The following is a 12,274-nucleotide window of genomic DNA, read 5'->3' on the forward strand; positions in this document are numbered from 1 at the left end:
CTATAAGTAGACCGCCGCGACCGAAGTGAACTATGAACCGATCGTTCCTTGGAATTCGTTCCTCGGTCCTTTCGTTCACCTTTGTGAACCGTTCCTTTGCACCCGTTCGTTCGCGAACTCCCATCTCTAATCCAAAGTGTTATTTTTTATGGTCTGTCTTTACTTGACACGTTGGCACTATAATTCTCATTGGCAGAGTTTTTGCCCATTCTAGCTACTACCAATCTCTTCAGCCCAACAGTGATTTTATTACAATGGGATTAATTAAATTTCATATTCCGTACTACAAACCAGCACCAGATTTGAACATGAATGTAATGTATAGGTATGAAAGTTTGTTATTTTCGTGTATTATTTCTGCCATTGCTGATGATGGGAACGAGGAGCAAAACGAACGCTGGTGACAGCACTGCGTGACAATGGTGGAAATTACCACTCCCTTCTCCCAAGTATTAGGCAGGATACCCGCTCTTCTTACCTCCTGTGTGCCTAGATCAAGAAAAGATAGACGCACTTGAAAAGTAACGTAGACTCGGCACAAAAGCCACACACATTACTGCACTGGTATTTAATGGGAAATGGACTGTTGTTGTGTGAAAACCCGCCCGGGTAGCCGAGAGCGCTAATGCGGTGCTCTCTGGACTCGGGTAGGCGCGCCGGCCCCGGATCGAATTCGCCCGGCGGATTACCGACGAGGGCCGGTATGCCGGCCAGTCTGGATGTGGTTTTTAGGCGGTTTTCCACATCCCGCTTGGTGAATACCGGGCTGGTCCCCAAGTTCCACCTCAGTTATACGACTCACAGACATTTGAAAACGTTCGCACTATTTTATGACGTACACTAGACGCAGACAGCTGAGGTACCGCACTTCCGTCCAGGGGGGTTCGGGGTGGCGGAAGGAGGGGCATCCGGCCACCCTCTGCAATTAACACTGCCAAATCCCTCATAACACAGCCGACCCCACGTTGGAGCGGGACAAAGGCCCGAGAAAGAAAGAAAGAAAGAACTCTTGTGTGAAATATTTATGGTAAGTACAATATTTCATACGCAGAACACATATTAGAATTATTGTTCCACTTGCAGGAGACTTCTCCCTAGTAGGGATGGGCCAAAAATATCAATATTTCGAAAATGGGTACTTTTATCTCTATGGCACCAATATCTTTTAAAAGTATATATATATTTAAAATTTTTACCGTTCCTTCTGCGATTTCTGTAAATGGCACAAGGCGGAAAATATTCGGGGAAGTCCGTTGCCATGAAAGCACCGTCGGTTTCCGGAATGGATCTTTCACTCTAGGCTGTTTTGAAACTTGCTGGAAGAGATAAAACTTCATACCAGACGGGGCTGAGGTTGGAAGGTAGCAGAGGGATAGTGTAAAAGATTCCTGACGTTCTTTCAATTATATGTAATCTTAAGCGTTGATGATGCTATGTAGCCGCGCGGGATTAGCCGAGCAGTCTAGGGCGCTGCAGTCATGGACAGTGCGGCTGGTTCCGGCAGAGGTTCGTGTCCTCCCTCGGGCATGGGTGTGTGTGTTTGTCCTTAGGATAGTTTAGGTTAAGTAGTGTGTAAGCTTAGGGACTGATGACCTTAGCACTTATTTCCCATGAGATTTCACACACATTTGAACATTTTGATGCTATGTATCGTCTGATTCTCTTTAATTGTGAACTTTAGTACTGTCGAAAATACGGGGTGCGTCTTCCGCCAGACCCATTTAACGAAACGAGAGACGGCCTGTAAACACAGAAGGCGCGTGACCCAAAGCGCTGCCGTCGTATGGTGAACAATGCAGGGAGCGCTCGCTCTGTTTTGCCGCTAACGATGCGATTTTAAATCGATATTGTGGCTTGGTATATAGTTGTGATCTTAGAATTTGATTGTGAAGTTCATTACGTTTGAAAGACCATTGCTGATGTACCCACCTAATAGCTATTCTTTGTTTCCATTTTCAAGCTGCTCTTCCTCGGCTTCAGAAAACGGAGTAATTGTTCTTGATAATGTGCCGTACCATTCTCGTAGAGAAAGAAAAGTTCCTTATGTGAATTCCAATAAGCAAGACACATCAGGGTGGCTAAAATCTATAAGCATCGCTTCTGAAGACGGTATGTTGAAGAAAGAATTACAAGAAATTGCTAAAAAAATAGAGTAGTAGACACCAAATACGCACTAGATCAGGGCTTAACAACTGGCCGGTTTTGAGCGCGAGTACTCGCGTCTGCTCAGGCACATGCTCGCGAGCAGGTGCAAGGTCGCGGAGTGGGGAGGGAGGGGAAATGCGCACGCACGTTTGAATGTGATCTCGCGTTCTTAGCATATTTAACTAGCAATCTGAATGCTTTGAACATTTCACTACAAGGTAAAGATCTGCTAATTACTCATTTCATAGATCGAATACGAGCTTTTAAAATGAAATTGACACTGTGGGTGAGTCAGCTGGAAACAGGAAACCTAATTCATTTTCGTAAATTATCATCCATGCAAGATGTTCACAAAGACTGTGAACGTTATTCACATAGTTTAGTTGATCAGCGCTTTCAAGATCTGACAGCACTAGACAGTGATTTTGATCTGTTCTCTTCATATTCAGCGAATATTTAAGAGATTCGTCCTGAGCTGCAGCAAGAAATTATTGACCTGCAGTGTGACACACAATACAGAGACAAATTTCAGAACAAGAAAAACATTTTGGAATTTTACAGACACTTCCCTCAGGATAGATTTCCTCATTTGCACAAACTGGCGGCTACAATAATATCAATGTTCGGTTCCACGTATGTTTGTGAACAACTGTTCTCTGCAATGAAATGTAACAAGACGCGCCTGAGAAACGCATTGTCTGATCGAAATTTAAACTGCACGCTGCGCCTACAATGCACAAGAACAGTTACTCCGAACATAAACGCAATTGTAAAGAGCAAAAAGTACAAGATAACCGAGAATCTCACACTTCAGTGACACCTTTTATTGTGTAACAGTTCACAAATTAATGCGAATGTAGAGGCATACACTAAGCTAATAAAATTATGTGGCATGTGTACATTCTCCTTTATTTGTTTCATTTGTCGCAGTAATAATTCGTGAGTGATATCCCTACAGGTGGCCGCGGATTTACATTGACTGGCGGCAGCTGTTGTCTGCCCCACGTCACTTTCCCCACTCTCCACTCTGGTCCGATAGTGGGGGTAGCGTGCTCGCGCTGCTCCGTGCTCGCGCCTTGCTGCTCACAACTTGCTCCGCGAGCACGTATATTGTGAAGCCCTGCACTAGATGAAGTGGCTAAGGAGGCAGGGAAAACTGGTTTTCGAATTCCTCCGCATCACTGCTAAATAAACACCGTAGAGTTAGTTTGTAGCTTTGTACCAGAATCGAAGTTTATGCTGCAGCAAGAAACGGAGCCTACAAAATGTCGCGAAAAGAACGTCGACTTTCCTCCAGGGATTTCCGCTTGAATTTGCGAAGAATCAACGTAACATTTGCGTGCTGATCGAACCTACCAGCGACACATTTATCAGCACGCCTCTGAACAGCTTCAGTTCGGCCTCGTGGCAATACCGAACAATCGACTCAAGAATGGGACGCACAAGTTTTCTACTGATATACACCAAATCTCATACAGATGAGTTACATTCTCCCAAAAATCCCCCCTATAAAACGAAGTCGGCCATTCCCCTTCCCTTTCACCAATCTGACGGGCTTGTTCCATTTCGTATCACTTTGCTACGCCTAGATATTTAATTGATAGGACTGTGTCAAGCAGCACAATACTGATGCTGAATTCGGACGTCACAGGATTGTTTTTCCTACTCATCCTCACTAACTTACAGATTTTATTTAGATTTAGAGTAACTTGCCATTGATCACATCAACTGGACATTCTGTCCAAGACATCCTCTATCCTCCAAGTGTCATTCAGCGACAACACCTTCCTGCGTCATCAGTAGTTTTATGGGAGAGGAAAAAAAATTAAGGATAAAACCGAAGGTATAGAGCGAAAGTAATGTGGAAGAAGAAGGTAATGGATTGGAGGGCACTAAAATCTAAGGTGGTGGTGTATCTAAGGACCATCTTAAAGAACTTCAGATTCGGTTATTTCTTGTTTGTTTCCCTGCAATCTTATTTGTTCATAAGTCTTCCAACGTGTTGTTACTATTTCGATAAAATGATGATCGGTGAAATAGTATCAGACTCAATGTGTGTCGTTCAAAATGCTCCACTGCGCCTGCCACGGCAGTCAATTGCTCCTGACAAAGATAATGGAGGTGATAGTCGAAAGCTTGAGGTCTTACGTCAGATCAGATGCGACAAGAAAACCGTGTATGTTTCGTAGAATCGCGTTATTTCTGCAAGCAATGCAAGTTTGCACTGTCTGTGGTTGCATGTTTTGTCTGAAGATGCATCTCTACTGATGTGAAACTGGTAGTGACTTTTTAATAAAAGTATTTTAACAGCTAGTGCAGAAAATTTTATTCGCCATGTACGAGGGTCACTCTAAAAGAAATGCACACTATTTTTTTAAAATCCATCTTTTATTCTACATGTATGGAGTTTTACAGTGTGTAGATACACTCCTGGAAATGGAAAAAAGAACACATTGACACCGGTGTGTCAGACCCACCATACTTGCTCCGGACACTGCGAGAGGGCTGTACAAGCAATGATCACACGCACGGCACAGCGGACACACCAGGAACCGCGGTGTTGGCCGTCGAATGGCGCTAGCTGCGCAGCATTTGTGCACCGCCGCCGTCAGTGTCAGCCAGTTTGCCGTGGCATACGGAGCTCCATCGCAGTCGTTAACACTGGTAGCATGCCGCGACAGCGTGGACGTGAACCGTATGTGCAGCTGACGGACTTTGAGCGAGGGCGTATAGTGGGCATGCGGGAGGCCGGGTGGACGTACCGCCGATTTGCTCAACACGTGGGGCGTGAGGTCTCCACAGTACATCGATGTTGTCGCCAGTGGTCGGCGGAATGTGCACGTGCCCGTCGACCTGAGACCGGACCGCAGCGACGCACGGATGCACGCCAAGACCGTAGGATCCTACGCAGTGCCGTAGGGGACCGCACCGCCACTTCCCAGCAAATTAGGGACACTGTTGCTCCTGGGGTATCGGCGAGGACCATTCGCAACCGTCTCCATGAAGCTGGGCTACGGTCCCGCACACCGTTAGGCCGTCTTCCGCTCACGTCCCAACATCGTGCAGCCCGCCTCCAGTGGTGTCGCGACAGGCGTGAATGGAGGGACGAATGGAGACGTGTCGTCTTCAGCGATGAGAGTCGCTTCTGCCTTGGTGCCAATGATGGTCGTATGCGTGTTTGGCGCCGTGCAGGTGAGCGCCACAATCAGGACTGCATACGACCGAGGCACACAGGGCCAACACCCGGCATCATGGTGTGGGGAGCGATCTCCTACACTGGCCGTACACCACTGGTGATCGTCGAGGGGACACTGATTAGTGCACGGTACATCCAAACCGTCATCGAACCCATCGTTCTACCATTCCTAGACCGGCAAGGGAACTTGCTGTTCCAACAGGACAATGCACGTCCGCATGTATCCCGTGCCACCCAACGTGCTCTAGAAGGTGTAAGTCAACTACCCTGGCCAGCAAGATCTCCGGATCTGTCCCCCATTGAGCATGTTTGGGACTGGATGAAGCGTCGTCTCACGCGGTCTGCACGTCCAGCACGAACGCTGGTCCAACTGAGGCGCCAGGTGGAAATGGCATGGCAAGCCGTTCCACAGGACTACATCCAGCATCTCTACGATCGTCTCCATGGGAGAATAGCAGCCTGCATTGCTGCGAAAGGTGGATATACACTGTACTAGTGCCGACATTGTGCATGCTCTGTTGCCTGTGTCTATGTGCCTGTGGTTCTGTCAGTGTGATCATGTGATGTATCTGACCCCAGGAATGTGTCAATAAAGTTTCCCCTTCCTGGGACAATGAATTCACGGTGTTCTTATTTCAATTTCCAGGAGTGTACATCCTCTAGGAACAATATTTTCATTTCTCCACATAATTTCCATCCCTCTCAACTGCCTCACGCCATCTTGGAACCAGCGTCTGTATACCCGCACGGTAAAATTTTGGACCAACCTGTTGGAGCCACTGTTTGGCAGCGTGCACAAGGAAGTCGTCATCTTCAAACCTTGTTCCACGAAGAGAGTCTTTCAGTTTCCCAAAGAGATGATATTCACATGGAGCCAGCTCAGAACCGTAATGCGGGTGTTTCAGTGTTGTCCATCCGAGTTTTGTGATCGCTTCCATAGTTTTTTGACTGACATGTAGCCGTGCATTGTCGTGCATCAACAAAACATCCTGCTTTTGCCGATGTGGTCGAACACGACTCAGTCGAGCTTGAAGTTTCTTCAGTGTCGTCACATATGCATCAGAATTAATGGTGGTTTCACTTGGCACGATGTCCACAAGCAAGAGACCTTCGGAATCGAAAAACACCGTAGCCGTAACTTTTCTAGCAGAAGGTGTGGTTTTGAAATATTTTCTTGGGTGAATTTGCATGATCCCACTCCATTGATTGCCTCTTCGTCTCTGGTGAAACATGATGCAGCCATGTTTCATCACCTGTCACAATTCTTCCAAGAAATTCATCTCCACCATTCTCTTACTGTTCCAAAAGTTTCCTGCATACCGTTTTTCTTGTTTCTTTGTGAGCCACTGTCAACATCCTGGGAACCCACCTGGCACAAACCGTTTTTAACGCCAACACTTTCAGTATTCTGCCAACACTTGCTTCCCCTACCCCAACGTAGCGTGACAAATCGTTCACTGTGATGTGTCTGTCAGCAGTCACCAATTCGTTAACTCTGCACATCGTTTGGAGTGTGTGGAGTACGAGGCCTGCCGATGCGAGGACAATCCTCAATATCGCCGTGCCCGCTTTCATCGCGTAACCTGCTTGCCCACCAACTAACTGTACTGCGATAGACAGTAGCATCTCCATACACCTTTTTCAACCTCTTGTGGATGTTTCCCACTGTCTCGTTTCCACAGCACAGCAATTCTATGACAGCACGTTGCTTCTGACGAACGTCAAGTGTAGCAGCCATCTTGAAGACATACTGTGACGGCGCCACTCAAGGGAATAGGTTGAACTAAGTTTGAAAACATGCGGGAAGGATGTATCTACACACTATAAAACTATCACATGCAGAATGAAAACTGTTGTTGTAGTTGTTGTGGTCTTCAGTCCTGAGACTGGTTTGATGCAGCTCTCCAAGCTACTCTATCCTGTGCAAGCTTCTTCATCTCCCAGTACCTACTGCAGCCTACATCCTTCTGAATCTGGTTAGTGTATTCATCTCTTGGTCTCCCTCTACGATTTTTACCCTCCACGCTGCCCTCCAGTACTAAATTGGTGATTCTTTGATGCCTCAGAACATGTCCTACCAACCTTTCCTTTCTTCTGGTCAAGTTGTGCCACGAACTCCTCCCCAATTCTATTCAATACCTCCTCATTAGTTATGTGATCTTCCCATCTACAGCATTCTTCTGTAGCATCACATTTCGAAAGCTTCTATTCTCTTCTTGTCTAAACTATTTATCGTCCACGTTTCACTTCCATCCATGGCTACACTCCATACAAATTCTTTCAGAAACGACGTCCTGACACTTAAATCTATACTCGGTATTACACATTTCTCTTCTTCAGAAACGCTTTTCTTGCCATTGCCAGTGTACATTTTATATCCTCTCTACTTCGACCACCATCAGTTATTTTGCTCCCCAAATAGCAAAACGCCTTTACTACTTCAAGTGTCTCATTTCCTAATCTAAGTCCCTCAGCATCACCCGGCTTAATTCGACTACATTCTATTAGCCTTGTTTTGCTTTTGTTGATGTTCATCTTATACCCTCTGTAAGTAGGCTGTTTAGGTTTTGATGTTGGTAACGCCACGTAGCGCTCTGTATGAAAATCACTGGCTGTGTTGTGTAAAGTCTGTGGCTGGTTTGCATTGCTGGAATTTGCTATTGTAGTGTTGGGCAGTTGGCTGTTAACAGCGCGTAGCGTTGCACAGTTGGAGGGGAGCCGCCAGCAGTGGTGGATGTGGGGAGGGAGATGGCGGAGTTTTGAGAGCGGATGATCTGGACATGTGTCCATCAGAGACAGTAAATTTGTAAGACGGGATGTCATGAACTGATAGATATATTATGACTTTTGAACACTATTAAGGTAAAAACATTGTTTGTTCTTTATCAAAATCTTTCATTTGCTAAATATGCCTATCAGTAGTTAGTGACCTCAGTAGTTAGAATCTTTTATTTAGCTGGCAGTATTGGCGCTCGCTGTATTGCTGTAGTTCGAGTAATGAAGATTTTTGTGAGGTAAGTGATTCATGAAAGGTATAGGTTATTGTTAGTCAGGGTCATTCTTTTGTAGGGATTATTAAAAGTCAGATTGCTTTGCGCTAAAAATATTGTGTGTCAGTTTATTGATGATCAGAATAAGTAAAGAGAGAAATGTCTGAGTACGTTCAGTGTTGCTCAGCTGTTTGAAAATCAAATAACGTAAGGGGTTTACCAGCACAGTTATTCAATAATTTTTCCAAGGGGACATTTCATACCTCCTATCAAGACACTGTCCATTCCGTTCAACTGCTCTTCCAAGTCCTTTGCTGTCTCTGACAGAATTACAATGTCATCGGCGAACCTCAAAGTTTTTATTTCTTCTCCATGGATTTTAATACCTGCTCCGAACTTTTCTTTTGTTTCCTTTACTGCTTGCTCAATACACAGAGTAAATAGCATTTTCTTACAAAAATAGTGTGCATTTCTTTTGGAGTGACCCTCGTAGTAATGTTGTTTTCGGCGAAAGAACAAATAGCCTGAGCAGCGAGAAGGATGAAATAGAGATTGGGAGGAAGTAGGCTTGTTGGAGGGGAAGGAAGGAGGGGCAGGGAGCTTGTGCGCAGTGTCGGCGCCTCGACTCGGGCCTGTCACCTGCAGTGCTGAAGAGCCCTGCGCGGCGGAAACACCGGCGTGGCGCCGCGGCCTGCCCGGCCCCTCCTCACGGCCCGCCGCCCCTCTCCGCCACCCCCGCCGCCCCCGCCGCCCCCCGGGGACCCAGATTTATCGGAGCGGCGGCGGCGCGCCCGGCGTGGGCGCGTAAGCCCGGCCGAGCCCGTGCCAGCCAGCCCCGCATCCGCGCAGCCACCGGCGCCGCAACCGAGATTTAGATTCATGGCGGCCGTTTTTCAGCGCTCACCGCGCCGCGCCGCGCCGATCCGCCGGCCTCTGTCATCCGGGGATTTTAATTCGGCCGCGCTAACGGATGGGCGTGCGGTGCTAATCGTTTATTCTTCCCAAAATAAAACCCCTTGCTCTGGAGGCAGGCGCGCCGATGAAGGCGAGGGGGTCGTGGTGTGTCTTTTCTGAGGGGGAGGGAGGGTTGTAGTGTCGCGACTTCCTCCCCATCCCACCCCTAGAGGGACGAAAAAAATTGCGGCTTTATTTCGTTACTTTTTTTTACCTCTTGTATGTTTCACGTTACCATGACAGGTTGGAGCACAGAGAAATAATGTCGCTAAAGAAAATTACGAGGAGTATTTTTTAGCTGCAGTCCTTCCGCAGAGAAAAACAAGTTATAAGATAAAAACGTTTCTTGTATTCCAACATTTCTTTTGCCTCGTTCCCCGAGCGTCCGCGGTGTCTCGCGAAGTCCCACTAGCAACCGAGGGCAGAACCCGCTTTGTGTGCTGATTTTTCGAAAATATAATAGGAAACGTATGTGGGAGAGCCCGGATTAACACAATGTGGATGGAACCCGAGTGGAACTCCGATAGCGGCAGTTAGTCAGGCGGACTGGGCGCGAGTCTAATTCTTCCATCTGGGAGCAGACTCAGTGGCCGGCAGCTAGCCGAAACGATGCCACCTGCTGGGGGAAAATTGCATCCAACACGTGTCTGCAAAATGTGTTCCGATGCCAGTAGCAGACAAAAGGTAAAAACAAATGGCTCTGAGCACTATGCGACTTAACTTCGAGGTCATCAGTCGCCGAGAACTTAGAACTACTTAAACCTGACTAACGTAAGGACATCACACACATCCATGCCCGAGGCAGGATTCGAACCTGCGACCGTAGCGAGGTAAAAACAATCCCGAAAAAAAAGTCATACTACTTTTCAGATTGAAATATAACTCTTTGTATGCCTGGGCGTTTCAAAATGGAACACACTCAAGCAAATTATGTTTAAAAATGATGTGGACAGCCCGCATCTCGTGGTCGTGCGGTAGCGTTCTCGCTTCCCACGCCCGGGTTCCCGGGTTCGATTCCCGGCGGGGTCAGGGATTTTCTCTGCCTCGTGATGGCTGGGTGTTGTGTGCTGTCCTTAGGTTAGTTAGGTTTAAGTAGTTCTAAGTTCTAGGGGACTTATGACCACAGCAGTTGAGTCCCATAGTGCTCAGAGCCATTTGAACCATTTTGATGTGGACAAGTTTTTCTTCTTTCAGAATGAGAACATGATTCAATAATAAATATTGTACTTCTGCCAAAATTAATATTTCGTATGATTTTTAAGAATAGGTGAACAAGCTTTCATTGTTCCAGACGAAATGTAACACAGATTTATTGCATGCACAGATACAAAAATATGAGCAGTAGTCCACCTGTCCCATATATCCTGACTGTGGTCAGTCTAAAATGTGCGAATTCTGTGGGCTTCTACGCTACTAACATCAGCCTAAAGGCCGGCCGGCGTGGCCGAGCGGTTCTAGGCGCTTCAGTCTGGAACCGTGCGACCGCTACGGTCGCAGGTTCGAATCCTGCTTCGGGCATAGATGTGTGTGACGTCCTTAGGTTAGTTAGGTTTAAGTAGTTCTAAGTTCTAGGGGACTGATGACCTCTGATGTTAAGTCCCATAGTGCTCAGAGCCATTTGAATCATTTTGAGCCTAAAGTAAGACTCGCCAGGGTCACTTTGCCTTACAAGATAGGGTTAATCTTTTGACTGCTGCGGGCTGCGGTGGCCGAGCGGTTCTAGGCACTTCACTCCGGAACCGCGCGACTACTACGGTCGCAGGTTCGAATCCTGCCTCGGGCATGGATATGTGTGATGTCCTTAGGTTAGATAGTTTTAAGTAGTTCTAAGTTCTAGGGGACTGGTGACCTCCGATGTTAAGTCTCATAGTGCTCAGAGCCATTTTTTTGACTGCTCCAAAGCAGGTGCTTAATATATCCAGAAAGTTTCTGTGATCAGACCACCATACTGGGAAAAACCCATTACTAACATTCAATATACCCTCTCCAAACAGTTTCTAGCAACTTCCTTGATATCACTTAATGAAACAGACAAGATAAAAAATAATCATTTATTTAAAAATGATGACCGGTTTCGGCCTTTAAGCTGGCCACTTCAGGTCGATGACACTATATGACGGTGCACGGAACAGTTGTGTGGCCAGCATAAAGGCCGAAACCAATCATCATTTGAAAATAAATGATTTTTTGCGATCTTGATTGTTTCATTAAGTATTAATTTGTAATAGATCGCTCTCTTATTTCCAGCCACCTTATCGAAAACTTCCTTGATGAAGGAAAAGGATAACAGATGTAGGTTATGAGGGAAGAAGACACACAAATTCCACACTTTTGATGTTACCACGGAAACAAATGTAATTTATTGGCTTTCGTCAAACCTTGCCCAGTCTACTTCATTCCTTCAACATCACTTTCAACTACCTGCAAGTTCCGCCAATTGATATAGAACCTACACCTACCGAATACCAGTTCGCTTACAAAGCAGCAACATTCGCTTACATAACAGGGAAAAAATTAGAATTCTATGCCCGCACACGGCAGCGTTCTTGTGAACGCTTTCAAGCTTCCCGTATTGCCGCGCGGTGTGGCCGAGCGGTTCTAGGCGCTACAGTCTGGGTCCGAGCGACCGCTACGGTCGCAGGTTCGAATCCTGCCTCGGGCATGGATGTTTGTGATGTCCTTAGGTTAGTTAGGTTTAAGTAGTTCTAAATTCTAGGGGACTGATGACCTTAGAAATTAAGTCCCATAGTGCTGCCCCGTATTCAAGAAAATAACTTTAGAGGCCACGAAGTATCATTCACTTCCTACTCGATATACGCAACGCTTTTGAAACATCACCTGAGTCCCATTGGGCTCACAAGTCAACCGCTACACACTGCGAAGGCTGTGGGTCAAACCTTCAATTTCGCGAGTTCCCAGCCGCTCTGTAACACTGTTTCAACAGTTGGCCTTTCAGTCAGGAGCAGAATTTGGGAATTTTCATTGACCA

The sequence above is a fragment of the Schistocerca nitens genome, chromosome 7, assembly GCF_023898315.1.
Source record: "Schistocerca nitens isolate TAMUIC-IGC-003100 chromosome 7, iqSchNite1.1, whole genome shotgun sequence".
NCBI lineage: Eukaryota > Metazoa > Arthropoda > Insecta > Orthoptera > Acrididae > Schistocerca > Schistocerca nitens.